This window comes from Schistocerca cancellata, chromosome 2 (genome assembly GCF_023864275.1).
Source record: "Schistocerca cancellata isolate TAMUIC-IGC-003103 chromosome 2, iqSchCanc2.1, whole genome shotgun sequence".
NCBI classification, from domain to species: domain Eukaryota; kingdom Metazoa; phylum Arthropoda; class Insecta; order Orthoptera; family Acrididae; genus Schistocerca; species Schistocerca cancellata.
Genome location: NC_064627.1, coordinates 257,199,892 through 257,223,079, shown reverse-complemented (window position 1 = coordinate 257,223,079; position 23,188 = coordinate 257,199,892). Strand labels below are relative to the sequence as shown.

The 23,188-nt window shown below is 46.0% G+C and overlaps 29 non-coding genes across 29 annotated transcripts; all 29 read right to left on the bottom strand.

Moving 5' to 3' along the window:
* Window positions 1–101: 101 nt before the first annotated feature.
* Trnal-caa (transfer RNA leucine (anticodon CAA)) lies at window positions 102–217 on the bottom strand. The gene is made up of 2 exons: window positions 180–217; window positions 102–147 (listed from the first exon to the last, which is right to left on the bottom strand). It is a non-coding gene; the product is annotated as a tRNA-Leu (tRNA).
* A 704-nt stretch (window positions 218–921) lies between these two features.
* Trnal-caa (transfer RNA leucine (anticodon CAA)) lies at window positions 922–1,037 on the bottom strand. The gene is made up of 2 exons: window positions 1,000–1,037; window positions 922–967 (listed from the first exon to the last, which is right to left on the bottom strand). It is a non-coding gene; the product is annotated as a tRNA-Leu (tRNA).
* A 704-nt stretch (window positions 1,038–1,741) lies between these two features.
* Window positions 1,742–1,857, bottom strand: Trnal-caa (transfer RNA leucine (anticodon CAA)). Its single transcript has 2 exons — window positions 1,820–1,857; window positions 1,742–1,787 (listed from the first exon to the last, which is right to left on the bottom strand). It is a non-coding gene; the product is annotated as a tRNA-Leu (tRNA).
* Window positions 1,858–2,561: 704 nt separating this feature from the next.
* Trnal-caa (transfer RNA leucine (anticodon CAA)) lies at window positions 2,562–2,677 on the bottom strand. The gene is made up of 2 exons: window positions 2,640–2,677; window positions 2,562–2,607 (listed from the first exon to the last, which is right to left on the bottom strand). It is a non-coding gene; the product is annotated as a tRNA-Leu (tRNA).
* Window positions 2,678–3,381: 704 nt separating this feature from the next.
* Window positions 3,382–3,497, bottom strand: Trnal-caa (transfer RNA leucine (anticodon CAA)). Its single transcript has 2 exons — window positions 3,460–3,497; window positions 3,382–3,427 (listed from the first exon to the last, which is right to left on the bottom strand). It is a non-coding gene; the product is annotated as a tRNA-Leu (tRNA).
* A 704-nt stretch (window positions 3,498–4,201) lies between these two features.
* Window positions 4,202–4,317, bottom strand: Trnal-caa (transfer RNA leucine (anticodon CAA)). Its single transcript has 2 exons — window positions 4,280–4,317; window positions 4,202–4,247 (listed from the first exon to the last, which is right to left on the bottom strand). It is a non-coding gene; the product is annotated as a tRNA-Leu (tRNA).
* A 704-nt stretch (window positions 4,318–5,021) lies between these two features.
* On the bottom strand, window positions 5,022–5,137 carry Trnal-caa (transfer RNA leucine (anticodon CAA)). Its single transcript has 2 exons — window positions 5,100–5,137; window positions 5,022–5,067 (listed from the first exon to the last, which is right to left on the bottom strand). It is a non-coding gene; the product is annotated as a tRNA-Leu (tRNA).
* Window positions 5,138–5,841: 704 nt separating this feature from the next.
* On the bottom strand, window positions 5,842–5,957 carry Trnal-caa (transfer RNA leucine (anticodon CAA)). The gene is made up of 2 exons: window positions 5,920–5,957; window positions 5,842–5,887 (listed from the first exon to the last, which is right to left on the bottom strand). It is a non-coding gene; the product is annotated as a tRNA-Leu (tRNA).
* A 704-nt stretch (window positions 5,958–6,661) lies between these two features.
* On the bottom strand, window positions 6,662–6,777 carry Trnal-caa (transfer RNA leucine (anticodon CAA)). Its single transcript has 2 exons — window positions 6,740–6,777; window positions 6,662–6,707 (listed from the first exon to the last, which is right to left on the bottom strand). It is a non-coding gene; the product is annotated as a tRNA-Leu (tRNA).
* A 704-nt stretch (window positions 6,778–7,481) lies between these two features.
* Window positions 7,482–7,597, bottom strand: Trnal-caa (transfer RNA leucine (anticodon CAA)). The gene is made up of 2 exons: window positions 7,560–7,597; window positions 7,482–7,527 (listed from the first exon to the last, which is right to left on the bottom strand). It is a non-coding gene; the product is annotated as a tRNA-Leu (tRNA).
* Window positions 7,598–8,301: 704 nt separating this feature from the next.
* Window positions 8,302–8,417, bottom strand: Trnal-caa (transfer RNA leucine (anticodon CAA)). The gene is made up of 2 exons: window positions 8,380–8,417; window positions 8,302–8,347 (listed from the first exon to the last, which is right to left on the bottom strand). It is a non-coding gene; the product is annotated as a tRNA-Leu (tRNA).
* Window positions 8,418–9,121: 704 nt separating this feature from the next.
* Window positions 9,122–9,237, bottom strand: Trnal-caa (transfer RNA leucine (anticodon CAA)). The gene is made up of 2 exons: window positions 9,200–9,237; window positions 9,122–9,167 (listed from the first exon to the last, which is right to left on the bottom strand). It is a non-coding gene; the product is annotated as a tRNA-Leu (tRNA).
* Window positions 9,238–9,941: 704 nt separating this feature from the next.
* On the bottom strand, window positions 9,942–10,057 carry Trnal-caa (transfer RNA leucine (anticodon CAA)). The gene is made up of 2 exons: window positions 10,020–10,057; window positions 9,942–9,987 (listed from the first exon to the last, which is right to left on the bottom strand). It is a non-coding gene; the product is annotated as a tRNA-Leu (tRNA).
* Window positions 10,058–10,761: 704 nt separating this feature from the next.
* Trnal-caa (transfer RNA leucine (anticodon CAA)) lies at window positions 10,762–10,877 on the bottom strand. Its single transcript has 2 exons — window positions 10,840–10,877; window positions 10,762–10,807 (listed from the first exon to the last, which is right to left on the bottom strand). It is a non-coding gene; the product is annotated as a tRNA-Leu (tRNA).
* Window positions 10,878–11,581: 704 nt separating this feature from the next.
* On the bottom strand, window positions 11,582–11,697 carry Trnal-caa (transfer RNA leucine (anticodon CAA)). Its single transcript has 2 exons — window positions 11,660–11,697; window positions 11,582–11,627 (listed from the first exon to the last, which is right to left on the bottom strand). It is a non-coding gene; the product is annotated as a tRNA-Leu (tRNA).
* A 704-nt stretch (window positions 11,698–12,401) lies between these two features.
* Trnal-caa (transfer RNA leucine (anticodon CAA)) lies at window positions 12,402–12,517 on the bottom strand. Its single transcript has 2 exons — window positions 12,480–12,517; window positions 12,402–12,447 (listed from the first exon to the last, which is right to left on the bottom strand). It is a non-coding gene; the product is annotated as a tRNA-Leu (tRNA).
* Window positions 12,518–13,221: 704 nt separating this feature from the next.
* Trnal-caa (transfer RNA leucine (anticodon CAA)) lies at window positions 13,222–13,337 on the bottom strand. The gene is made up of 2 exons: window positions 13,300–13,337; window positions 13,222–13,267 (listed from the first exon to the last, which is right to left on the bottom strand). It is a non-coding gene; the product is annotated as a tRNA-Leu (tRNA).
* Window positions 13,338–14,041: 704 nt separating this feature from the next.
* Trnal-caa (transfer RNA leucine (anticodon CAA)) lies at window positions 14,042–14,157 on the bottom strand. Its single transcript has 2 exons — window positions 14,120–14,157; window positions 14,042–14,087 (listed from the first exon to the last, which is right to left on the bottom strand). It is a non-coding gene; the product is annotated as a tRNA-Leu (tRNA).
* Window positions 14,158–14,861: 704 nt separating this feature from the next.
* On the bottom strand, window positions 14,862–14,977 carry Trnal-caa (transfer RNA leucine (anticodon CAA)). Its single transcript has 2 exons — window positions 14,940–14,977; window positions 14,862–14,907 (listed from the first exon to the last, which is right to left on the bottom strand). It is a non-coding gene; the product is annotated as a tRNA-Leu (tRNA).
* A 704-nt stretch (window positions 14,978–15,681) lies between these two features.
* On the bottom strand, window positions 15,682–15,797 carry Trnal-caa (transfer RNA leucine (anticodon CAA)). Its single transcript has 2 exons — window positions 15,760–15,797; window positions 15,682–15,727 (listed from the first exon to the last, which is right to left on the bottom strand). It is a non-coding gene; the product is annotated as a tRNA-Leu (tRNA).
* Window positions 15,798–16,501: 704 nt separating this feature from the next.
* Trnal-caa (transfer RNA leucine (anticodon CAA)) lies at window positions 16,502–16,617 on the bottom strand. Its single transcript has 2 exons — window positions 16,580–16,617; window positions 16,502–16,547 (listed from the first exon to the last, which is right to left on the bottom strand). It is a non-coding gene; the product is annotated as a tRNA-Leu (tRNA).
* A 704-nt stretch (window positions 16,618–17,321) lies between these two features.
* Window positions 17,322–17,437, bottom strand: Trnal-caa (transfer RNA leucine (anticodon CAA)). Its single transcript has 2 exons — window positions 17,400–17,437; window positions 17,322–17,367 (listed from the first exon to the last, which is right to left on the bottom strand). It is a non-coding gene; the product is annotated as a tRNA-Leu (tRNA).
* Window positions 17,438–18,141: 704 nt separating this feature from the next.
* Window positions 18,142–18,257, bottom strand: Trnal-caa (transfer RNA leucine (anticodon CAA)). The gene is made up of 2 exons: window positions 18,220–18,257; window positions 18,142–18,187 (listed from the first exon to the last, which is right to left on the bottom strand). It is a non-coding gene; the product is annotated as a tRNA-Leu (tRNA).
* Window positions 18,258–18,961: 704 nt separating this feature from the next.
* Trnal-caa (transfer RNA leucine (anticodon CAA)) lies at window positions 18,962–19,077 on the bottom strand. The gene is made up of 2 exons: window positions 19,040–19,077; window positions 18,962–19,007 (listed from the first exon to the last, which is right to left on the bottom strand). It is a non-coding gene; the product is annotated as a tRNA-Leu (tRNA).
* Window positions 19,078–19,781: 704 nt separating this feature from the next.
* Window positions 19,782–19,897, bottom strand: Trnal-caa (transfer RNA leucine (anticodon CAA)). The gene is made up of 2 exons: window positions 19,860–19,897; window positions 19,782–19,827 (listed from the first exon to the last, which is right to left on the bottom strand). It is a non-coding gene; the product is annotated as a tRNA-Leu (tRNA).
* Window positions 19,898–20,601: 704 nt separating this feature from the next.
* Trnal-caa (transfer RNA leucine (anticodon CAA)) lies at window positions 20,602–20,717 on the bottom strand. The gene is made up of 2 exons: window positions 20,680–20,717; window positions 20,602–20,647 (listed from the first exon to the last, which is right to left on the bottom strand). It is a non-coding gene; the product is annotated as a tRNA-Leu (tRNA).
* Window positions 20,718–21,421: 704 nt separating this feature from the next.
* Window positions 21,422–21,537, bottom strand: Trnal-caa (transfer RNA leucine (anticodon CAA)). The gene is made up of 2 exons: window positions 21,500–21,537; window positions 21,422–21,467 (listed from the first exon to the last, which is right to left on the bottom strand). It is a non-coding gene; the product is annotated as a tRNA-Leu (tRNA).
* Window positions 21,538–22,241: 704 nt separating this feature from the next.
* Window positions 22,242–22,357, bottom strand: Trnal-caa (transfer RNA leucine (anticodon CAA)). Its single transcript has 2 exons — window positions 22,320–22,357; window positions 22,242–22,287 (listed from the first exon to the last, which is right to left on the bottom strand). It is a non-coding gene; the product is annotated as a tRNA-Leu (tRNA).
* A 704-nt stretch (window positions 22,358–23,061) lies between these two features.
* Trnal-caa (transfer RNA leucine (anticodon CAA)) lies at window positions 23,062–23,177 on the bottom strand. Its single transcript has 2 exons — window positions 23,140–23,177; window positions 23,062–23,107 (listed from the first exon to the last, which is right to left on the bottom strand). It is a non-coding gene; the product is annotated as a tRNA-Leu (tRNA).
* Window positions 23,178–23,188: the final 11 nt, after the last annotated feature.

Genomic DNA, 23,188 nt, shown 5'->3' with positions numbered 1-23,188 from the left:
TTTTTGATTTCACTTAGGAGAACACGGCCAGTATCGTGCTGTTGCACTTTACAAAGGATCTCAATGCTACGCAGGGTGCTCTAGAGAAGCGACAAAATCTGTGTCAGGAGTGGGATTCGAACCCACGCCCTCATTCGAGGACCAGAAGGCTCTAGCTGCTACTGCAGCCAAGGTTTTTCCTTGAGTCTGGCGCCTTAGACCGCTCGGCCATCCTGACACTTGATTTGATGCTCCTCGTTTGTTCTATTAGAGGACTTACAGTTGATGTAGTTGTCGCATCCACGTTGCCACAGTACGCAGGCATGATTTCTGCACCCGTTAGACGTGCGCCAGGCGCAGCCGCACAAATATAGCGCAGAATGTACCACCAAAAGAGTTTCTCAAATCCGTATAATCACAGCAATCAATACCTTTTGTTCGAAACTAAGTCGTCTGTTAAAGACGTCAGAGATTAGACAGAATGCGGAGGTCTATCTGTCGAGTAATATTTCAAGTTTTGGTCACGTTGTAATCTCCATACAGTAATATTTTGAGTATATGAATTTATTTCGAGTTCTGTGTATTTCATCAGCGACTGTTATTGTACAGATGATGTACTGGTCAGCCTGCACTGTTTCCTCACACTGTCGTTAGCACTCTGCATCTCCAGATAAGAGTCGTTTCCATACCACAAGTGTCCCTTTTGACGTGTTTGCGGCTCTTTGGCGCGGAAGTAACCTCACGAGGGGAACGTCGTATTTACAACCAACACTCTCTGTTTGTAGCTCACACTACCGAAGAAACAGTTTGGTGCCGTAGGTGCGCTTGTGTTTGATGCAAATTTTTGATTTCACTTAGGAGAACACGGCCAGTATCGTGCTGTTGCACTTTACAAAGGATCTCAATGCTACGCAGGGTGCTCTAGAGAAGCGACAAAATCTGTGTCAGGAGTGGGATTCGAACCCACGCCCTCATTCGAGGACCAGAAGGCTCTAGCTGCTACTGCAGCCAAGGTTTTTCCTTGAGTCTGGCGCCTTAGACCGCTCGGCCATCCTGACACTTGATTTGATGCTCCTCGTTTGTTCTATTAGAGGACTTACAGTTGATGTAGTTGTCGCATCCACGTTGCCACAGTACGCAGGCATGATTTCTGCACCCGTTAGACGTGCGCCAGGCGCAGCCGCACAAATATAGCGCAGAATGTACCACCAAAAGAGTTTCTCAAATCCGTATAATCACAGCAATCAATACCTTTTGTTCGAAACTAAGTCGTCTGTTAAAGACGTCAGAGATTAGACAGAATGCGGAGGTCTATCTGTCGAGTAATATTTCAAGTTTTGGTCACGTTGTAATCTCCATACAGTAATATTTTGAGTATATGAATTTATTTCGAGTTCTGTGTATTTCATCAGCGACTGTTATTGTACAGATGATGTACTGGTCAGCCTGCACTGTTTCCTCACACTGTCGTTAGCACTCTGCATCTCCAGATAAGAGTCGTTTCCATACCACAAGTGTCCCTTTTGACGTGTTTGCGGCTCTTTGGCGCGGAAGTAACCTCACGAGGGGAACGTCGTATTTACAACCAACACTCTCTGTTTGTAGCTCACACTACCGAAGAAACAGTTTGGTGCCGTAGGTGCGCTTGTGTTTGATGCAAATTTTTGATTTCACTTAGGAGAACACGGCCAGTATCGTGCTGTTGCACTTTACAAAGGATCTCAATGCTACGCAGGGTGCTCTAGAGAAGCGACAAAATCTGTGTCAGGAGTGGGATTCGAACCCACGCCCTCATTCGAGGACCAGAAGGCTCTAGCTGCTACTGCAGCCAAGGTTTTTCCTTGAGTCTGGCGCCTTAGACCGCTCGGCCATCCTGACACTTGATTTGATGCTCCTCGTTTGTTCTATTAGAGGACTTACAGTTGATGTAGTTGTCGCATCCACGTTGCCACAGTACGCAGGCATGATTTCTGCACCCGTTAGACGTGCGCCAGGCGCAGCCGCACAAATATAGCGCAGAATGTACCACCAAAAGAGTTTCTCAAATCCGTATAATCACAGCAATCAATACCTTTTGTTCGAAACTAAGTCGTCTGTTAAAGACGTCAGAGATTAGACAGAATGCGGAGGTCTATCTGTCGAGTAATATTTCAAGTTTTGGTCACGTTGTAATCTCCATACAGTAATATTTTGAGTATATGAATTTATTTCGAGTTCTGTGTATTTCATCAGCGACTGTTATTGTACAGATGATGTACTGGTCAGCCTGCACTGTTTCCTCACACTGTCGTTAGCACTCTGCATCTCCAGATAAGAGTCGTTTCCATACCACAAGTGTCCCTTTTGACGTGTTTGCGGCTCTTTGGCGCGGAAGTAACCTCACGAGGGGAACGTCGTATTTACAACCAACACTCTCTGTTTGTAGCTCACACTACCGAAGAAACAGTTTGGTGCCGTAGGTGCGCTTGTGTTTGATGCAAATTTTTGATTTCACTTAGGAGAACACGGCCAGTATCGTGCTGTTGCACTTTACAAAGGATCTCAATGCTACGCAGGGTGCTCTAGAGAAGCGACAAAATCTGTGTCAGGAGTGGGATTCGAACCCACGCCCTCATTCGAGGACCAGAAGGCTCTAGCTGCTACTGCAGCCAAGGTTTTTCCTTGAGTCTGGCGCCTTAGACCGCTCGGCCATCCTGACACTTGATTTGATGCTCCTCGTTTGTTCTATTAGAGGACTTACAGTTGATGTAGTTGTCGCATCCACGTTGCCACAGTACGCAGGCATGATTTCTGCACCCGTTAGACGTGCGCCAGGCGCAGCCGCACAAATATAGCGCAGAATGTACCACCAAAAGAGTTTCTCAAATCCGTATAATCACAGCAATCAATACCTTTTGTTCGAAACTAAGTCGTCTGTTAAAGACGTCAGAGATTAGACAGAATGCGGAGGTCTATCTGTCGAGTAATATTTCAAGTTTTGGTCACGTTGTAATCTCCATACAGTAATATTTTGAGTATATGAATTTATTTCGAGTTCTGTGTATTTCATCAGCGACTGTTATTGTACAGATGATGTACTGGTCAGCCTGCACTGTTTCCTCACACTGTCGTTAGCACTCTGCATCTCCAGATAAGAGTCGTTTCCATACCACAAGTGTCCCTTTTGACGTGTTTGCGGCTCTTTGGCGCGGAAGTAACCTCACGAGGGGAACGTCGTATTTACAACCAACACTCTCTGTTTGTAGCTCACACTACCGAAGAAACAGTTTGGTGCCGTAGGTGCGCTTGTGTTTGATGCAAATTTTTGATTTCACTTAGGAGAACACGGCCAGTATCGTGCTGTTGCACTTTACAAAGGATCTCAATGCTACGCAGGGTGCTCTAGAGAAGCGACAAAATCTGTGTCAGGAGTGGGATTCGAACCCACGCCCTCATTCGAGGACCAGAAGGCTCTAGCTGCTACTGCAGCCAAGGTTTTTCCTTGAGTCTGGCGCCTTAGACCGCTCGGCCATCCTGACACTTGATTTGATGCTCCTCGTTTGTTCTATTAGAGGACTTACAGTTGATGTAGTTGTCGCATCCACGTTGCCACAGTACGCAGGCATGATTTCTGCACCCGTTAGACGTGCGCCAGGCGCAGCCGCACAAATATAGCGCAGAATGTACCACCAAAAGAGTTTCTCAAATCCGTATAATCACAGCAATCAATACCTTTTGTTCGAAACTAAGTCGTCTGTTAAAGACGTCAGAGATTAGACAGAATGCGGAGGTCTATCTGTCGAGTAATATTTCAAGTTTTGGTCACGTTGTAATCTCCATACAGTAATATTTTGAGTATATGAATTTATTTCGAGTTCTGTGTATTTCATCAGCGACTGTTATTGTACAGATGATGTACTGGTCAGCCTGCACTGTTTCCTCACACTGTCGTTAGCACTCTGCATCTCCAGATAAGAGTCGTTTCCATACCACAAGTGTCCCTTTTGACGTGTTTGCGGCTCTTTGGCGCGGAAGTAACCTCACGAGGGGAACGTCGTATTTACAACCAACACTCTCTGTTTGTAGCTCACACTACCGAAGAAACAGTTTGGTGCCGTAGGTGCGCTTGTGTTTGATGCAAATTTTTGATTTCACTTAGGAGAACACGGCCAGTATCGTGCTGTTGCACTTTACAAAGGATCTCAATGCTACGCAGGGTGCTCTAGAGAAGCGACAAAATCTGTGTCAGGAGTGGGATTCGAACCCACGCCCTCATTCGAGGACCAGAAGGCTCTAGCTGCTACTGCAGCCAAGGTTTTTCCTTGAGTCTGGCGCCTTAGACCGCTCGGCCATCCTGACACTTGATTTGATGCTCCTCGTTTGTTCTATTAGAGGACTTACAGTTGATGTAGTTGTCGCATCCACGTTGCCACAGTACGCAGGCATGATTTCTGCACCCGTTAGACGTGCGCCAGGCGCAGCCGCACAAATATAGCGCAGAATGTACCACCAAAAGAGTTTCTCAAATCCGTATAATCACAGCAATCAATACCTTTTGTTCGAAACTAAGTCGTCTGTTAAAGACGTCAGAGATTAGACAGAATGCGGAGGTCTATCTGTCGAGTAATATTTCAAGTTTTGGTCACGTTGTAATCTCCATACAGTAATATTTTGAGTATATGAATTTATTTCGAGTTCTGTGTATTTCATCAGCGACTGTTATTGTACAGATGATGTACTGGTCAGCCTGCACTGTTTCCTCACACTGTCGTTAGCACTCTGCATCTCCAGATAAGAGTCGTTTCCATACCACAAGTGTCCCTTTTGACGTGTTTGCGGCTCTTTGGCGCGGAAGTAACCTCACGAGGGGAACGTCGTATTTACAACCAACACTCTCTGTTTGTAGCTCACACTACCGAAGAAACAGTTTGGTGCCGTAGGTGCGCTTGTGTTTGATGCAAATTTTTGATTTCACTTAGGAGAACACGGCCAGTATCGTGCTGTTGCACTTTACAAAGGATCTCAATGCTACGCAGGGTGCTCTAGAGAAGCGACAAAATCTGTGTCAGGAGTGGGATTCGAACCCACGCCCTCATTCGAGGACCAGAAGGCTCTAGCTGCTACTGCAGCCAAGGTTTTTCCTTGAGTCTGGCGCCTTAGACCGCTCGGCCATCCTGACACTTGATTTGATGCTCCTCGTTTGTTCTATTAGAGGACTTACAGTTGATGTAGTTGTCGCATCCACGTTGCCACAGTACGCAGGCATGATTTCTGCACCCGTTAGACGTGCGCCAGGCGCAGCCGCACAAATATAGCGCAGAATGTACCACCAAAAGAGTTTCTCAAATCCGTATAATCACAGCAATCAATACCTTTTGTTCGAAACTAAGTCGTCTGTTAAAGACGTCAGAGATTAGACAGAATGCGGAGGTCTATCTGTCGAGTAATATTTCAAGTTTTGGTCACGTTGTAATCTCCATACAGTAATATTTTGAGTATATGAATTTATTTCGAGTTCTGTGTATTTCATCAGCGACTGTTATTGTACAGATGATGTACTGGTCAGCCTGCACTGTTTCCTCACACTGTCGTTAGCACTCTGCATCTCCAGATAAGAGTCGTTTCCATACCACAAGTGTCCCTTTTGACGTGTTTGCGGCTCTTTGGCGCGGAAGTAACCTCACGAGGGGAACGTCGTATTTACAACCAACACTCTCTGTTTGTAGCTCACACTACCGAAGAAACAGTTTGGTGCCGTAGGTGCGCTTGTGTTTGATGCAAATTTTTGATTTCACTTAGGAGAACACGGCCAGTATCGTGCTGTTGCACTTTACAAAGGATCTCAATGCTACGCAGGGTGCTCTAGAGAAGCGACAAAATCTGTGTCAGGAGTGGGATTCGAACCCACGCCCTCATTCGAGGACCAGAAGGCTCTAGCTGCTACTGCAGCCAAGGTTTTTCCTTGAGTCTGGCGCCTTAGACCGCTCGGCCATCCTGACACTTGATTTGATGCTCCTCGTTTGTTCTATTAGAGGACTTACAGTTGATGTAGTTGTCGCATCCACGTTGCCACAGTACGCAGGCATGATTTCTGCACCCGTTAGACGTGCGCCAGGCGCAGCCGCACAAATATAGCGCAGAATGTACCACCAAAAGAGTTTCTCAAATCCGTATAATCACAGCAATCAATACCTTTTGTTCGAAACTAAGTCGTCTGTTAAAGACGTCAGAGATTAGACAGAATGCGGAGGTCTATCTGTCGAGTAATATTTCAAGTTTTGGTCACGTTGTAATCTCCATACAGTAATATTTTGAGTATATGAATTTATTTCGAGTTCTGTGTATTTCATCAGCGACTGTTATTGTACAGATGATGTACTGGTCAGCCTGCACTGTTTCCTCACACTGTCGTTAGCACTCTGCATCTCCAGATAAGAGTCGTTTCCATACCACAAGTGTCCCTTTTGACGTGTTTGCGGCTCTTTGGCGCGGAAGTAACCTCACGAGGGGAACGTCGTATTTACAACCAACACTCTCTGTTTGTAGCTCACACTACCGAAGAAACAGTTTGGTGCCGTAGGTGCGCTTGTGTTTGATGCAAATTTTTGATTTCACTTAGGAGAACACGGCCAGTATCGTGCTGTTGCACTTTACAAAGGATCTCAATGCTACGCAGGGTGCTCTAGAGAAGCGACAAAATCTGTGTCAGGAGTGGGATTCGAACCCACGCCCTCATTCGAGGACCAGAAGGCTCTAGCTGCTACTGCAGCCAAGGTTTTTCCTTGAGTCTGGCGCCTTAGACCGCTCGGCCATCCTGACACTTGATTTGATGCTCCTCGTTTGTTCTATTAGAGGACTTACAGTTGATGTAGTTGTCGCATCCACGTTGCCACAGTACGCAGGCATGATTTCTGCACCCGTTAGACGTGCGCCAGGCGCAGCCGCACAAATATAGCGCAGAATGTACCACCAAAAGAGTTTCTCAAATCCGTATAATCACAGCAATCAATACCTTTTGTTCGAAACTAAGTCGTCTGTTAAAGACGTCAGAGATTAGACAGAATGCGGAGGTCTATCTGTCGAGTAATATTTCAAGTTTTGGTCACGTTGTAATCTCCATACAGTAATATTTTGAGTATATGAATTTATTTCGAGTTCTGTGTATTTCATCAGCGACTGTTATTGTACAGATGATGTACTGGTCAGCCTGCACTGTTTCCTCACACTGTCGTTAGCACTCTGCATCTCCAGATAAGAGTCGTTTCCATACCACAAGTGTCCCTTTTGACGTGTTTGCGGCTCTTTGGCGCGGAAGTAACCTCACGAGGGGAACGTCGTATTTACAACCAACACTCTCTGTTTGTAGCTCACACTACCGAAGAAACAGTTTGGTGCCGTAGGTGCGCTTGTGTTTGATGCAAATTTTTGATTTCACTTAGGAGAACACGGCCAGTATCGTGCTGTTGCACTTTACAAAGGATCTCAATGCTACGCAGGGTGCTCTAGAGAAGCGACAAAATCTGTGTCAGGAGTGGGATTCGAACCCACGCCCTCATTCGAGGACCAGAAGGCTCTAGCTGCTACTGCAGCCAAGGTTTTTCCTTGAGTCTGGCGCCTTAGACCGCTCGGCCATCCTGACACTTGATTTGATGCTCCTCGTTTGTTCTATTAGAGGACTTACAGTTGATGTAGTTGTCGCATCCACGTTGCCACAGTACGCAGGCATGATTTCTGCACCCGTTAGACGTGCGCCAGGCGCAGCCGCACAAATATAGCGCAGAATGTACCACCAAAAGAGTTTCTCAAATCCGTATAATCACAGCAATCAATACCTTTTGTTCGAAACTAAGTCGTCTGTTAAAGACGTCAGAGATTAGACAGAATGCGGAGGTCTATCTGTCGAGTAATATTTCAAGTTTTGGTCACGTTGTAATCTCCATACAGTAATATTTTGAGTATATGAATTTATTTCGAGTTCTGTGTATTTCATCAGCGACTGTTATTGTACAGATGATGTACTGGTCAGCCTGCACTGTTTCCTCACACTGTCGTTAGCACTCTGCATCTCCAGATAAGAGTCGTTTCCATACCACAAGTGTCCCTTTTGACGTGTTTGCGGCTCTTTGGCGCGGAAGTAACCTCACGAGGGGAACGTCGTATTTACAACCAACACTCTCTGTTTGTAGCTCACACTACCGAAGAAACAGTTTGGTGCCGTAGGTGCGCTTGTGTTTGATGCAAATTTTTGATTTCACTTAGGAGAACACGGCCAGTATCGTGCTGTTGCACTTTACAAAGGATCTCAATGCTACGCAGGGTGCTCTAGAGAAGCGACAAAATCTGTGTCAGGAGTGGGATTCGAACCCACGCCCTCATTCGAGGACCAGAAGGCTCTAGCTGCTACTGCAGCCAAGGTTTTTCCTTGAGTCTGGCGCCTTAGACCGCTCGGCCATCCTGACACTTGATTTGATGCTCCTCGTTTGTTCTATTAGTGGACTTACAGTTGATGTAGTTGTCGCATCCACGTTGCCACAGTACGCAGGCATGATTTCTGCACCCGTTAGACGTGCGCCAGGCGCAGCCGCACAAATATAGCGCAGAATGTACCACCAAAAGAGTTTCTCAAATCCGTATAATCACAGCAATCAATACCTTTTGTTCGAAACTAAGTCGTCTGTTAAAGACGTCAGAGATTAGACAGAATGCGGAGGTCTATCTGTCGAGTAATATTTCAAGTTTTGGTCACGTTGTAATCTCCATACAGTAATATTTTGAGTATATGAATTTATTTCGAGTTCTGTGTATTTCATCAGCGACTGTTATTGTACAGATGATGTACTGGTCAGCCTGCACTGTTTCCTCACACTGTCGTTAGCACTCTGCATCTCCAGATAAGAGTCGTTTCCATACCACAAGTGTCCCTTTTGACGTGTTTGCGGCTCTTTGGCGCGGAAGTAACCTCACGAGGGGAACGTCGTATTTACAACCAACACTCTCTGTTTGTAGCTCACACTACCGAAGAAACAGTTTGGTGCCGTAGGTGCGCTTGTGTTTGATGCAAATTTTTGATTTCACTTAGGAGAACACGGCCAGTATCGTGCTGTTGCACTTTACAAAGGATCTCAATGCTACGCAGGGTGCTCTAGAGAAGCGACAAAATCTGTGTCAGGAGTGGGATTCGAACCCACGCCCTCATTCGAGGACCAGAAGGCTCTAGCTGCTACTGCAGCCAAGGTTTTTCCTTGAGTCTGGCGCCTTAGACCGCTCGGCCATCCTGACACTTGATTTGATGCTCCTCGTTTGTTCTATTAGAGGACTTACAGTTGATGTAGTTGTCGCATCCACGTTGCCACAGTACGCAGGCATGATTTCTGCACCCGTTAGACGTGCGCCAGGCGCAGCCGCACAAATATAGCGCAGAATGTACCACCAAAAGAGTTTCTCAAATCCGTATAATCACAGCAATCAATACCTTTTGTTCGAAACTAAGTCGTCTGTTAAAGACGTCAGAGATTAGACAGAATGCGGAGGTCTATCTGTCGAGTAATATTTCAAGTTTTGGTCACGTTGTAATCTCCATACAGTAATATTTTGAGTATATGAATTTATTTCGAGTTCTGTGTATTTCATCAGCGACTGTTATTGTACAGATGATGTACTGGTCAGCCTGCACTGTTTCCTCACACTGTCGTTAGCACTCTGCATCTCCAGATAAGAGTCGTTTCCATACCACAAGTGTCCCTTTTGACGTGTTTGCGGCTCTTTGGCGCGGAAGTAACCTCACGAGGGGAACGTCGTATTTACAACCAACACTCTCTGTTTGTAGCTCACACTACCGAAGAAACAGTTTGGTGCCGTAGGTGCGCTTGTGTTTGATGCAAATTTTTGATTTCACTTAGGAGAACACGGCCAGTATCGTGCTGTTGCACTTTACAAAGGATCTCAATGCTACGCAGGGTGCTCTAGAGAAGCGACAAAATCTGTGTCAGGAGTGGGATTCGAACCCACGCCCTCATTCGAGGACCAGAAGGCTCTAGCTGCTACTGCAGCCAAGGTTTTTCCTTGAGTCTGGCGCCTTAGACCGCTCGGCCATCCTGACACTTGATTTGATGCTCCTCGTTTGTTCTATTAGAGGACTTACAGTTGATGTAGTTGTCGCATCCACGTTGCCACAGTACGCAGGCATGATTTCTGCACCCGTTAGACGTGCGCCAGGCGCAGCCGCACAAATATAGCGCAGAATGTACCACCAAAAGAGTTTCTCAAATCCGTATAATCACAGCAATCAATACCTTTTGTTCGAAACTAAGTCGTCTGTTAAAGACGTCAGAGATTAGACAGAATGCGGAGGTCTATCTGTCGAGTAATATTTCAAGTTTTGGTCACGTTGTAATCTCCATACAGTAATATTTTGAGTATATGAATTTATTTCGAGTTCTGTGTATTTCATCAGCGACTGTTATTGTACAGATGATGTACTGGTCAGCCTGCACTGTTTCCTCACACTGTCGTTAGCACTCTGCATCTCCAGATAAGAGTCGTTTCCATACCACAAGTGTCCCTTTTGACGTGTTTGCGGCTCTTTGGCGCGGAAGTAACCTCACGAGGGGAACGTCGTATTTACAACCAACACTCTCTGTTTGTAGCTCACACTACCGAAGAAACAGTTTGGTGCCGTAGGTGCGCTTGTGTTTGATGCAAATTTTTGATTTCACTTAGGAGAACACGGCCAGTATCGTGCTGTTGCACTTTACAAAGGATCTCAATGCTACGCAGGGTGCTCTAGAGAAGCGACAAAATCTGTGTCAGGAGTGGGATTCGAACCCACGCCCTCATTCGAGGACCAGAAGGCTCTAGCTGCTACTGCAGCCAAGGTTTTTCCTTGAGTCTGGCGCCTTAGACCGCTCGGCCATCCTGACACTTGATTTGATGCTCCTCGTTTGTTCTATTAGAGGACTTACAGTTGATGTAGTTGTCGCATCCACGTTGCCACAGTACGCAGGCATGATTTCTGCACCCGTTAGACGTGCGCCAGGCGCAGCCGCACAAATATAGCGCAGAATGTACCACCAAAAGAGTTTCTCAAATCCGTATAATCACAGCAATCAATACCTTTTGTTCGAAACTAAGTCGTCTGTTAAAGACGTCAGAGATTAGACAGAATGCGGAGGTCTATCTGTCGAGTAATATTTCAAGTTTTGGTCACGTTGTAATCTCCATACAGTAATATTTTGAGTATATGAATTTATTTCGAGTTCTGTGTATTTCATCAGCGACTGTTATTGTACAGATGATGTACTGGTCAGCCTGCACTGTTTCCTCACACTGTCGTTAGCACTCTGCATCTCCAGATAAGAGTCGTTTCCATACCACAAGTGTCCCTTTTGACGTGTTTGCGGCTCTTTGGCGCGGAAGTAACCTCACGAGGGGAACGTCGTATTTACAACCAACACTCTCTGTTTGTAGCTCACACTACCGAAGAAACAGTTTGGTGCCGTAGGTGCGCTTGTGTTTGATGCAAATTTTTGATTTCACTTAGGAGAACACGGCCAGTATCGTGCTGTTGCACTTTACAAAGGATCTCAATGCTACGCAGGGTGCTCTAGAGAAGCGACAAAATCTGTGTCAGGAGTGGGATTCGAACCCACGCCCTCATTCGAGGACCAGAAGGCTCTAGCTGCTACTGCAGCCAAGGTTTTTCCTTGAGTCTGGCGCCTTAGACCGCTCGGCCATCCTGACACTTGATTTGATGCTCCTCGTTTGTTCTATTAGAGGACTTACAGTTGATGTAGTTGTCGCATCCACGTTGCCACAGTACGCAGGCATGATTTCTGCACCCGTTAGACGTGCGCCAGGCGCAGCCGCACAAATATAGCGCAGAATGTACCACCAAAAGAGTTTCTCAAATCCGTATAATCACAGCAATCAATACCTTTTGTTCGAAACTAAGTCGTCTGTTAAAGACGTCAGAGATTAGACAGAATGCGGAGGTCTATCTGTCGAGTAATATTTCAAGTTTTGGTCACGTTGTAATCTCCATACAGTAATATTTTGAGTATATGAATTTATTTCGAGTTCTGTGTATTTCATCAGCGACTGTTATTGTACAGATGATGTACTGGTCAGCCTGCACTGTTTCCTCACACTGTCGTTAGCACTCTGCATCTCCAGATAAGAGTCGTTTCCATACCACAAGTGTCCCTTTTGACGTGTTTGCGGCTCTTTGGCGCGGAAGTAACCTCACGAGGGGAACGTCGTATTTACAACCAACACTCTCTGTTTGTAGCTCACACTACCGAAGAAACAGTTTGGTGCCGTAGGTGCGCTTGTGTTTGATGCAAATTTTTGATTTCACTTAGGAGAACACGGCCAGTATCGTGCTGTTGCACTTTACAAAGGATCTCAATGCTACGCAGGGTGCTCTAGAGAAGCGACAAAATCTGTGTCAGGAGTGGGATTCGAACCCACGCCCTCATTCGAGGACCAGAAGGCTCTAGCTGCTACTGCAGCCAAGGTTTTTCCTTGAGTCTGGCGCCTTAGACCGCTCGGCCATCCTGACACTTGATTTGATGCTCCTCGTTTGTTCTATTAGAGGACTTACAGTTGATGTAGTTGTCGCATCCACGTTGCCACAGTACGCAGGCATGATTTCTGCACCCGTTAGACGTGCGCCAGGCGCAGCCGCACAAATATAGCGCAGAATGTACCACCAAAAGAGTTTCTCAAATCCGTATAATCACAGCAATCAATACCTTTTGTTCGAAACTAAGTCGTCTGTTAAAGACGTCAGAGATTAGACAGAATGCGGAGGTCTATCTGTCGAGTAATATTTCAAGTTTTGGTCACGTTGTAATCTCCATACAGTAATATTTTGAGTATATGAATTTATTTCGAGTTCTGTGTATTTCATCAGCGACTGTTATTGTACAGATGATGTACTGGTCAGCCTGCACTGTTTCCTCACACTGTCGTTAGCACTCTGCATCTCCAGATAAGAGTCGTTTCCATACCACAAGTGTCCCTTTTGACGTGTTTGCGGCTCTTTGGCGCGGAAGTAACCTCACGAGGGGAACGTCGTATTTACAACCAACACTCTCTGTTTGTAGCTCACACTACCGAAGAAACAGTTTGGTGCCGTAGGTGCGCTTGTGTTTGATGCAAATTTTTGATTTCACTTAGGAGAACACGGCCAGTATCGTGCTGTTGCACTTTACAAAGGATCTCAATGCTACGCAGGGTGCTCTAGAGAAGCGACAAAATCTGTGTCAGGAGTGGGATTCGAACCCACGCCCTCATTCGAGGACCAGAAGGCTCTAGCTGCTACTGCAGCCAAGGTTTTTCCTTGAGTCTGGCGCCTTAGACCGCTCGGCCATCCTGACACTTGATTTGATGCTCCTCGTTTGTTCTATTAGAGGACTTACAGTTGATGTAGTTGTCGCATCCACGTTGCCACAGTACGCAGGCATGATTTCTGCACCCGTTAGACGTGCGCCAGGCGCAGCCGCACAAATATAGCGCAGAATGTACCACCAAAAGAGTTTCTCAAATCCGTATAATCACAGCAATCAATACCTTTTGTTCGAAACTAAGTCGTCTGTTAAAGACGTCAGAGATTAGACAGAATGCGGAGGTCTATCTGTCGAGTAATATTTCAAGTTTTGGTCACGTTGTAATCTCCATACAGTAATATTTTGAGTATATGAATTTATTTCGAGTTCTGTGTATTTCATCAGCGACTGTTATTGTACAGATGATGTACTGGTCAGCCTGCACTGTTTCCTCACACTGTCGTTAGCACTCTGCATCTCCAGATAAGAGTCGTTTCCATACCACAAGTGTCCCTTTTGACGTGTTTGCGGCTCTTTGGCGCGGAAGTAACCTCACGAGGGGAACGTCGTATTTACAACCAACACTCTCTGTTTGTAGCTCACACTACCGAAGAAACAGTTTGGTGCCGTAGGTGCGCTTGTGTTTGATGCAAATTTTTGATTTCACTTAGGAGAACACGGCCAGTATCGTGCTGTTGCACTTTACAAAGGATCTCAATGCTACGCAGGGTGCTCTAGAGAAGCGACAAAATCTGTGTCAGGAGTGGGATTCGAACCCACGCCCTCATTCGAGGACCAGAAGGCTCTAGCTGCTACTGCAGCCAAGGTTTTTCCTTGAGTCTGGCGCCTTAGACCGCTCGGCCATCCTGACACTTGATTTGATGCTCCTCGTTTGTTCTATTAGAGGACTTACAGTTGATGTAGTTGTCGCATCCACGTTGCCACAGTACGCAGGCATGATTTCTGCACCCGTTAGACGTGCGCCAGGCGCAGCCGCACAAATATAGCGCAGAATGTACCACCAAAAGAGTTTCTCAAATCCGTATAATCACAGCAATCAATACCTTTTGTTCGAAACTAAGTCGTCTGTTAAAGACGTCAGAGATTAGACAGAATGCGGAGGTCTATCTGTCGAGTAATATTTCAAGTTTTGGTCACGTTGTAATCTCCATACAGTAATATTTTGAGTATATGAATTTATTTCGAGTTCTGTGTATTTCATCAGCGACTGTTATTGTACAGATGATGTACTGGTCAGCCTGCACTGTTTCCTCACACTGTCGTTAGCACTCTGCATCTCCAGATAAGAGTCGTTTCCATACCACAAGTGTCCCTTTTGACGTGTTTGCGGCTCTTTGGCGCGGAAGTAACCTCACGAGGGGAACGTCGTATTTACAACCAACACTCTCTGTTTGTAGCTCACACTACCGAAGAAACAGTTTGGTGCCGTAGGTGCGCTTGTGTTTGATGCAAATTTTTGATTTCACTTAGGAGAACACGGCCAGTATCGTGCTGTTGCACTTTACAAAGGATCTCAATGCTACGCAGGGTGCTCTAGAGAAGCGACAAAATCTGTGTCAGGAGTGGGATTCGAACCCACGCCCTCATTCGAGGACCAGAAGGCTCTAGCTGCTACTGCAGCCAAGGTTTTTCCTTGAGTCTGGCGCCTTAGACCGCTCGGCCATCCTGACACTTGATTTGATGCTCCTCGTTTGTTCTATTAGAGGACTTACAGTTGATGTAGTTGTCGCATCCACGTTGCCACAGTACGCAGGCATGATTTCTGCACCCGTTAGACGTGCGCCAGGCGCAGCCGCACAAATATAGCGCAGAATGTACCACCAAAAGAGTTTCTCAAATCCGTATAATCACAGCAATCAATACCTTTTGTTCGAAACTAAGTCGTCTGTTAAAGACGTCAGAGATTAGACAGAATGCGGAGGTCTATCTGTCGAGTAATATTTCAAGTTTTGGTCACGTTGTAATCTCCATACAGTAATATTTTGAGTATATGAATTTATTTCGAGTTCTGTGTATTTCATCAGCGACTGTTATTGTACAGATGATGTACTGGTCAGCCTGCACTGTTTCCTCACACTGTCGTTAGCACTCTGCATCTCCAGATAAGAGTCGTTTCCATACCACAAGTGTCCCTTTTGACGTGTTTGCGGCTCTTTGGCGCGGAAGTAACCTCACGAGGGGAACGTCGTATTTACAACCAACACTCTCTGTTTGTAGCTCACACTACCGAAGAAACAGTTTGGTGCCGTAGGTGCGCTTGTGTTTGATGCAAATTTTTGATTTCACTTAGGAGAACACGGCCAGTATCGTGCTGTTGCACTTTACAAAGGATCTCAATGCTACGCAGGGTGCTCTAGAGAAGCGACAAAATCTGTGTCAGGAGTGGGATTCGAACCCACGCCCTCATTCGAGGACCAGAAGGCTCTAGCTGCTACTGCAGCCAAGGTTTTTCCTTGAGTCTGGCGCCTTAGACCGCTCGGCCATCCTGACACTTGATTTGATGCTCCTCGTTTGTTCTATTAGAGGACTTACAGTTGATGTAGTTGTCGCATCCACGTTGCCACAGTACGCAGGCATGATTTCTGCACCCGTTAGACGTGCGCCAGGCGCAGCCGCACAAATATAGCGCAGAATGTACCACCAAAAGAGTTTCTCAAATCCGTATAATCACAGCAATCAATACCTTTTGTTCGAAACTAAGTCGTCTGTTAAAGACGTCAGAGATTAGACAGAATGCGGAGGTCTATCTGTCGAGTAATATTTCAAGTTTTGGTCACGTTGTAATCTCCATACAGTAATATTTTGAGTATATGAATTTATTTCGAGTTCTGTGTATTTCATCAGCGACTGTTATTGTACAGATGATGTACTGGTCAGCCTGCACTGTTTCCTCACACTGTCGTTAGCACTCTGCATCTCCAGATAAGAGTCGTTTCCATACCACAAGTGTCCCTTTTGACGTGTTTGCGGCTCTTTGGCGCGGAAGTAACCTCACGAGGGGAACGTCGTATTTACAACCAACACTCTCTGTTTGTAGCTCACACTACCGAAGAAACAGTTTGGTGCCGTAGGTGCGCTTGTGTTTGATGCAAATTTTTGATTTCACTTAGGAGAACACGGCCAGTATCGTGCTGTTGCACTTTACAAAGGATCTCAATGCTACGCAGGGTGCTCTAGAGAAGCGACAAAATCTGTGTCAGGAGTGGGATTCGAACCCACGCCCTCATTCGAGGACCAGAAGGCTCTAGCTGCTACTGCAGCCAAGGTTTTTCCTTGAGTCTGGCGCCTTAGACCGCTCGGCCATCCTGACACTTGATTTGATGCTCCTCGTTTGTTCTATTAGAGGACTTACAGTTGATGTAGTTGTCGCATCCACGTTGCCACAGTACGCAGGCATGATTTCTGCACCCGTTAGACGTGCGCCAGGCGCAGCCGCACAAATATAGCGCAGAATGTACCACCAAAAGAGTTTCTCAAATCCGTATAATCACAGCAATCAATACCTTTTGTTCGAAACTAAGTCGTCTGTTAAAGACGTCAGAGATTAGACAGAATGCGGAGGTCTATCTGTCGAGTAATATTTCAAGTTTTGGTCACGTTGTAATCTCCATACAGTAATATTTTGAGTATATGAATTTATTTCGAGTTCTGTGTATTTCATCAGCGACTGTTATTGTACAGATGATGTACTGGTCAGCCTGCACTGTTTCCTCACACTGTCGTTAGCACTCTGCATCTCCAGATAAGAGTCGTTTCCATACCACAAGTGTCCCTTTTGACGTGTTTGCGGCTCTGTGGCGCGGAAGTAACCTCACGAGGGGAACGTCGTATTTACAACCAACACTCTCTGTTTGTAGCTCACACTACCGAAGAAACAGTTTGGTGCCGTAGGTGCGCTTGTGTTTGATGCAAATTTTTGATTTCACTTAGGAGAACACGGCCAGTATCGTGCTGTTGCACTTTACAAAGGATCTCAATGCTACGCAGGGTGCTCTAGAGAAGCGACAAAATCTGTGTCAGGAGTGGGATTCGAACCCACGCCCTCATTCGAGGACCAGAAGGCTCTAGCTGCTACTGCAGCCAAGGTTTTTCCTTGAGTCTGGCGCCTTAGACCGCTCGGCCATCCTGACACTTGATTTGATGCTCCTCGTTTGTTCTATTAGAGGACTTACAGTTGATGTAGTTGTCGCATCCACGTTGCCACAGTACGCAGGCATGATTTCTGCACCCGTTAGACGTGCGCCAGGCGCAGCCGCACAAATATAGCGCAGAATGTACCACCAAAAGAGTTTCTCAAATCCGTATAATCACAGCAATCAATACCTTTTGTTCGAAACTAAGTCGTCTGTTAAAGACGTCAGAGATTAGACAGAATGCGGAGGTCTATCTGTCGAGTAATATTTCAAGTTTTGGTCACGTTGTAATCTCCATACAGTAATATTTTGAGTATATGAATTTATTTCGAGTTCTGTGTATTTCATCAGCGACTGTTATTGTACAGATGATGTACTGGTCAGCCTGCACTGTTTCCTCACACTGTCGTTAGCACTCTGCATCTCCAGATAAGAGTCGTTTCCATACCACAAGTGTCCCTTTTGACGTGTTTGCGGCTCTTTGGCGCGGAAGTAACCTCACGAGGGGAACGTCGTATTTACAACCAACACTCTCTGTTTGTAGCTCACACTACCGAAGAAACAGTTTGGTGCCGTAGGTGCGCTTGTGTTTGATGCAAATTTTTGATTTCACTTAGGAGAACACGGCCAGTATCGTGCTGTTGCACTTTACAAAGGATCTCAATGCTACGCAGGGTGCTCTAGAGAAGCGACAAAATCTGTGTCAGGAGTGGGATTCGAACCCACGCCCTCATTCGAGGACCAGAAGGCTCTAGCTGCTACTGCAGCCAAGGTTTTTCCTTGAGTCTGGCGCCTTAGACCGCTCGGCCATCCTGACACTTGATTTGATGCTCCTCGTTTGTTCTATTAGAGGACTTACAGTTGATGTAGTTGTCGCATCCACGTTGCCACAGTACGCAGGCATGATTTCTGCACCCGTTAGACGTGCGCCAGGCGCAGCCGCACAAATATAGCGCAGAATGTACCACCAAAAGAGTTTCTCAAATCCGTATAATCACAGCAATCAATACCTTTTGTTCGAAACTAAGTCGTCTGTTAAAGACGTCAGAGATTAGACAGAATGCGGAGGTCTATCTGTCGAGTAATATTTCAAGTTTTGGTCACGTTGTAATCTCCATACAGTAATATTTTGAGTATATGAATTTATTTCGAGTTCTGTGTATTTCATCAGCGACTGTTATTGTACAGATGATGTACTGGTCAGCCTGCACTGTTTCCTCACACTGTCGTTAGCACTCTGCATCTCCAGATAAGAGTCGTTTCCATACCACAAGTGTCCCTTTTGACGTGTTTGCGGCTCTTTGGCGCGGAAGTAACCTCACGAGGGGAACGTCGTATTTACAACCAACACTCTCTGTTTGTAGCTCACACTACCGAAGAAACAGTTTGGTGCCGTAGGTGCGCTTGTGTTTGATGCAAATTTTTGATTTCACTTAGGAGAACACGGCCAGTATCGTGCTGTTGCACTTTACAAAGGATCTCAATGCTACGCAGGGTGCTCTAGAGAAGCGACAAAATCTGTGTCAGGAGTGGGATTCGAACCCACGCCCTCATTCGAGGACCAGAAGGCTCTAGCTGCTACTGCAGCCAAGGTTTTTCCTTGAGTCTGGCGCCTTAGACCGCTCGGCCATCCTGACACTTGATTTGATGCTCCTCGTTTGTTCTATTAGAGGACTTACAGTTGATGTAGTTGTCGCATCCACGTTGCCACAGTACGCAGGCATGATTTCTGCACCCGTTAGACGTGCGCCAGGCGCAGCCGCACAAATATAGCGCAGAATGTACCACCAAAAGAGTTTCTCAAATCCGTATAATCACAGCAATCAATACCTTTTGTTCGAAACTAAGTCGTCTGTTAAAGACGTCAGAGATTAGACAGAATGCGGAGGTCTATCTGTCGAGTAATATTTCAAGTTTTGGTCACGTTGTAATCTCCATACAGTAATATTTTGAGTATATGAATTTATTTCGAGTTCTGTGTATTTCATCAGCGACTGTTATTGTACAGATGATGTACTGGTCAGCCTGCACTGTTTCCTCACACTGTCGTTAGCACTCTGCATCTCCAGATAAGAGTCGTTTCCATACCACAAGTGTCCCTTTTGACGTGTTTGCGGCTCTTTGGCGCGGAAGTAACCTCACGAGGGGAACGTCGTATTTACAACCAACACTCTCTGTTTGTAGCTCACACTACCGAAGAAACAGTTTGGTGCCGTAGGTGCGCTTGTGTTTGATGCAAATTTTTGATTTCACTTAGGAGAACACGGCCAGTATCGTGCTGTTGCACTTTACAAAGGATCTCAATGCTACGCAGGGTGCTCTAGAGAAGCGACAAAATCTGTGTCAGGAGTGGGATTCGAACCCACGCCCTCATTCGAGGACCAGAAGGCTCTAGCTGCTACTGCAGCCAAGGTTTTTCCTTGAGTCTGGCGCCTTAGACCGCTCGGCCATCCTGACACTTGATTTGATGCTCCTCGTTTGTTCTATTAGAGGACTTACAGTTGATGTAGTTGTCGCATCCACGTTGCCACAGTACGCAGGCATGATTTCTGCACCCGTTAGACGTGCGCCAGGCGCAGCCGCACAAATATAGCGCAGAATGTACCACCAAAAGAGTTTCTCAAATCCGTATAATCACAGCAATCAATACCTTTTGTTCGAAACTAAGTCGTCTGTTAAAGACGTCAGAGATTAGACAGAATGCGGAGGTCTATCTGTCGAGTAATATTTCAAGTTTTGGTCACGTTGTAATCTCCATACAGTAATATTTTGAGTATATGAATTTATTTCGAGTTCTGTGTATTTCATCAGCGACTGTTATTGTACAGATGATGTACTGGTCAGCCTGCACTGTTTCCTCACACTGTCGTTAGCACTCTGCATCTCCAGATAAGAGTCGTTTCCATACCACAAGTGTCCCTTTTGACGTGTTTGCGGCTCTTTGGCGCGGAAGTAACCTCACGAGGGGAACGTCGTATTTACAACCAACACTCTCTGTTTGTAGCTCACACTACCGAAGAAACAGTTTGGTGCCGTAGGTGCGCTTGTGTTTGATGCAAATTTTTGATTTCACTTAGGAGAACACGGCCAGTATCGTGCTGTTGCACTTTACAAAGGATCTCAATGCTACGCAGGGTGCTCTAGAGAAGCGACAAAATCTGTGTCAGGAGTGGGATTCGAACCCACGCCCTCATTCGAGGACCAGAAGGCTCTAGCTGCTACTGCAGCCAAGGTTTTTCCTTGAGTCTGGCGCCTTAGACCGCTCGGCCATCCTGACACTTGATTTGATGCTCCTCGTTTGTTCTATTAGAGGACTTACAGTTGATGTAGTTGTCGCATCCACGTTGCCACAGTACGCAGGCATGATTTCTGCACCCGTTAGACGTGCGCCAGGCGCAGCCGCACAAATATAGCGCAGAATGTACCACCAAAAGAGTTTCTCAAATCCGTATAATCACAGCAATCAATACCTTTTGTTCGAAACTAAGTCGTCTGTTAAAGACGTCAGAGATTAGACAGAATGCGGAGGTCTATCTGTCGAGTAATATTTCAAGTTTTGGTCACGTTGTAATCTCCATACAGTAATATTTTGAGTATATGAATTTATTTCGAGTTCTGTGTATTTCATCAGCGACTGTTATTGTACAGATGATGTACTGGTCAGCCTGCACTGTTTCCTCACACTGTCGTTAGCACTCTGCATCTCCAGATAAGAGTCGTTTCCATACCACAAGTGTCCCTTTTGACGTGTTTGCGGCTCTTTGGCGCGGAAGTAACCTCACGAGGGGAACGTCGTATTTACAACCAACACTCTCTGTTTGTAGCTCACACTACCGAAGAAACAGTTTGGTGCCGTAGGTGCGCTTGTGTTTGATGCAAATTTTTGATTTCACTTAGGAGAACACGGCCAGTATCGTGCTGTTGCACTTTACAAAGGATCTCAATGCTACGCAGGGTGCTCTAGAGAAGCGACAAAATCTGTGTCAGGAGTGGGATTCGAACCCACGCCCTCATTCGAGGACCAGAAGGCTCTAGCTGCTACTGCAGCCAAGGTTTTTCCTTGAGTCTGGCGCCTTAGACCGCTCGGCCATCCTGACACTTGATTTGATGCTCCTCGTTTGTTCTATTAGAGGACTTACAGTTGATGTAGTTGTCGCATCCACGTTGCCACAGTACGCAGGCATGATTTCTGCACCCGTTAGACGTGCGCCAGGCGCAGCCGCACAAATATAGCGCAGAATGTACCACCAAAAGAGTTTCTCAAATCCGTATAATCACAGCAATCAATACCTTTTGTTCGAAACTAAGTCGTCTGTTAAAGACGTCAGAGATTAGACAGAATGCGGAGGTCTATCTGTCGAGTAATATTTCAAGTTTTGGTCACGTTGTAATCTCCATACAGTAATATTTTGAGTATATGAATTTATTTCGAGTTCTGTGTATTTCATCAGCGACTGTTATTGTACAGATGATGTACTGGTCAGCCTGCACTGTTTCCTCACACTGTCGTTAGCACTCTGCATCTCCAGATAAGAGTCGTTTCCATACCACAAGTGTCCCTTTTGACGTGTTTGCGGCTCTTTGGCGCGGAAGTAACCTCACGAGGGGAACGTCGTATTTACAACCAACACTCTCTGTTTGTAGCTCACACTACCGAAGAAACAGTTTGGTGCCGTAGGTGCGCTTGTGTTTGATGCAAATTTTTGATTTCACTTAGGAGAACACGGCCAGTATCGTGCTGTTGCACTTTACAAAGGATCTCAATGCTACGCAGGGTGCTCTAGAGAAGCGACAAAATCTGTGTCAGGAGTGGGATTCGAACCCACGCCCTCATTCGAGGACCAGAAGGCTCTAGCTGCTACTGCAGCCAAGGTTTTTCCTTGAGTCTGGCGCCTTAGACCGCTCGGCCATCCTGACACTTGATTTGATGCTCCTCGTTTGTTCTATTAGAGGACTTACAGTTGATGTAGTTGTCGCATCCACGTTGCCACAGTACGCAGGCATGATTTCTGCACCCGTTAGACGTGCGCCAGGCGCAGCCGCACAAATATAGCGCAGAATGTACCACCAAAAGAGTTTCTCAAATCCGTATAATCACAGCAATCAATACCTTTTGTTCGAAACTAAGTCGTCTGTTAAAGACGTCAGAGATTAGACAGAATGCGGAGGTCTATCTGTCGAGTAATATTTCAAGTTTTGGTCACGTTGTAATCTCCATACAGTAATATTTTGAGTATATGAATTTATTTCGAGTTCTGTGTATTTCATCAGCGACTGTTATTGTACAGATGATGTACTGGTCAGCCTGCACTGTTTCCTCACACTGTCGTTAGCACTCTGCATCTCCAGATAAGAGTCGTTTCCATACCACAAGCGTCCCTTTTGACGTGTTTGCGGCTCTTTGGCGCGGAAGTAACCTCACGAGGGGAACGTCGTATTTACAACCAACACTCTCTGTTTGTAGCTCACACTACCGAAGAAACAGTTTGGTGCCGTAGGTGCGCTTGTGTTTGATGCAAATTTTTGATTTCACTTAGGAGAACACGGCCAGTATCGTGCTGTTGCACTTTACAAAGGATCTCAATGCTACGCAGGGTGCTCTAGAGAAGCGACAAAATCTGTGTCAGGAGTGGGATTCGAACCCACGCCCTCATTCGAGGACCAGAAGGCTCTAGCTGCTACTGCAGCCAAGGTTTTTCCTTGAGTCTGGCGCCTTAGACCGCTCGGCCATCCTGACACTTGATTTGA